Raw genomic sequence first — 2,777 nt, 5'->3', positions numbered from 1 at the left:
TCCCTCCCTCTGTGTCCCCCTCTCCCTCCCTCCGTGTGTCACCCTCTGTCACCTTGGCCCAGCTTCCTGGGCACACACTGTTAGCAGATCTTTGAGTGGCCCTTGGCCTGTTGATGTGAGTTTGTTTCTGATCTCCAGGCACCCATTTTGTCTGCTGTGTGTCTGTGCGCTGCTGCTGTGGTGGTGTGTGCTGCCACTCTTTCACACTGTTGGCTGTTCATTAGCTGCTGGCATGTGCAAAACAGTGCCTTCACCCCCATGTGTTGATGCAAGGCATCCGCCATTTGCTGGCAAGTCATTCCTGTGTTGGGACACAGTGTTTGTCTGGCTGTGACCTAGGCCATATGGGCAGAGGGCATTGTTGTCTGCTTTGGAGTCGCACTATGTGATTCTTGGTGCCCAGCCTCCCGCCATCCGGGTTACCGTGTCATGTGTTGTTGTCTTCTGTGGCCTGTGACTTGACATTGTCCAGCTGGGTGCATGGGGCATGGTGGCAGCAGTGGCATGTGCCTGCTCATGGAGTGTGGTTGAGTAATGCGATGGCTTGTGGTGTTTGCGTGCCTGTTATTAATTTTGGTTGTGGTTGCAGTTCCCCCCATGTGAGGTGCGTTGTTTGTGTACTCACCCGGGTCTCGGAGTCCTTCTACTCCTTCAACTGCCTCCACCGGCAGTATGGCCATCACCCTCTCCTCCCAGGGATGGTACTGTACGGGTCTGCGGGAGGGCCCTCCTCCGGTGGCGTTGGCCTGGTCGTGTTCCTCCTGTCTCTTGGCTCTGACCCTCCTCCGCAGATCGTACCACCTGTTCTGGCAATCCTGCTTGGTCCTCCTGGTGTCCGCAACAGCATTCACAGCATCGACGATGGTCTGCCACATGGCTGTTTTGGCTGCCTGGCTGGTGCTTCTGACCAATGTTCCAAAGATCTGTGGCTCGACTCTGAGGATTTGATCAACAAGGACCTCCAACTCTCGGTGACTGAACTTTGGATTCTTGGTAGTGGGCATGGTGAGGGGTGTGGGTGGGGATGGTGTGGGTGTGGGGGGTGTGTGGATGTTGGGGGGGGGTGTGGATGGTTGTGTGTGTGTGTGAATGTGATGAGAGGGTGTTTGTGAGGGTGGTCGTGTGAAGGTGTGCAAGTGTAAGATGTGGTGTCGCTTGTAGTCTGGTTCTGTGGTGTCTGGCAGCAGTGGGTCTGTTGCAAAGGCTCATGGTTTGTGTGTGTGGGCCCTTTTTATTGGTCCATGGGTGGGTGTGGCAGTGTTTGAATTTTGGGTGGGTGTGTTATAAGGAGTGGTGGTGTATTGGGCCTCTGTTTGTTTTTGACAGTTGCAGGTCAGTGATTGTGTTATTTTAGTGGTTGTTGGCCATGTTTAGTGGCTGTGTGCCTTGCGAATGGTGTATTGTTGAGTTGTTTTGTTTTGTCCTTGTTGTGTACGTGCGTTTTGAGCGTGTGTACGGTGTGTACATGGGCCATTTGGTTGTACGATTTGGTCCTTGTGTGTGGCTTTGTACGACTCGTACATGCGGTTGTGATGTTGGGGCATGGGGTGCGCTCCGTACTTAGAAGGTTGTGTTGGGGGTGCGCCAGGAACGTACTGGGGTGGGGGTACGACTGGAACGTACTGGGGTGTTCATAGACGGTGGTACGACACGTACTGGGGTGGGGGTACGACTGGAACGTACTGGGGTGTTCATAGACGGTGGTACGACACGTACTGGGGTGGGGGTACGACTGGAACGTACTGGGGTGTACATGGGCGGTGGTACGACACGTACAGGGGTGGGGGGGTGTACATAGACGGTGGTACGACACGTACAGGGGTGGGGGGTGTACATTGACGGTGGTACGACACGTACTGGGGTGGGGGTACGACTGGAACGTACTGGGGTGTTCATAGACGGTGGTACGACACGTACAGGGGTGGGGGGTGTACATTGACGGTGGTACGACACGTACTGGGGTGGGGGTACGACTGGAACGTACTGGGGTGTTCATAGACGGTGGTACGACACGTACAGGGGTGGGGGGGTGTACATAGACGGTGGTACGACACGTACAGGGGTGGGGGGTGTACATAGACGGTGGTACGACACGTACAGGGGTGGGGGGGTGTACATAGACGGTGGTACGACACGTACTGGGGTGGGGGTACGACTGGAACGTACTGGGGTGTTCATAGACGGTGGTACGACACGTACAGGGGTGGGGGGGTGTACATAGACGGTGGTACGACACGTACAGGGGTGGGGGGGTGTACATAGACGGTGGTACGACACGTACAGGGGTGGGGGGGTGTACATAGACGGTGGTACGACACGTACTGGGGTGGGGGTACGACTGGAACGTACTGGGGTGTTCATAGACGGTGGTACGACACGTACAGGGGTGGGGGGTGTACATAGACGGTGGTACGACACGTACAGGGGTGGGGGGTGTACATAGACGGTGGTACGACACGTACTGGGGTGGGGGTACGACTGGAACGTACTGGGGTGTACATGGGCGGTGGTTCGACACGTACAGGGGTGGGGGGGTGTACATAGACGGTGGTACGACACGTACTGGGGTGGGGGTACGACTGGAACGTACTGGGGTGTACATGGGCGGTGGTACGACACGTACAGGGGTGGGGGGGTGTACATAGACGGTGGTACGACACGTACAGGGGTGGGGGGTGTACATAGACGGTGGTACGACACGTACTGGGGTGGGGGTACGACTGGAACGTACTGGGGTGTACATGGGCGGTGGTTCGACACGTACAGGGGTGGGGGGG

Source organism: Triturus cristatus, chromosome 6, assembly GCF_964204655.1.
Source record: "Triturus cristatus chromosome 6, aTriCri1.1, whole genome shotgun sequence".
NCBI classification, from domain to species: Eukaryota; Metazoa; Chordata; class Amphibia; order Caudata; family Salamandridae; genus Triturus; species Triturus cristatus.
The sequence above is the reverse complement of the archived record's forward strand: the minus strand, read 5'-3'. Positions refer to the sequence as shown.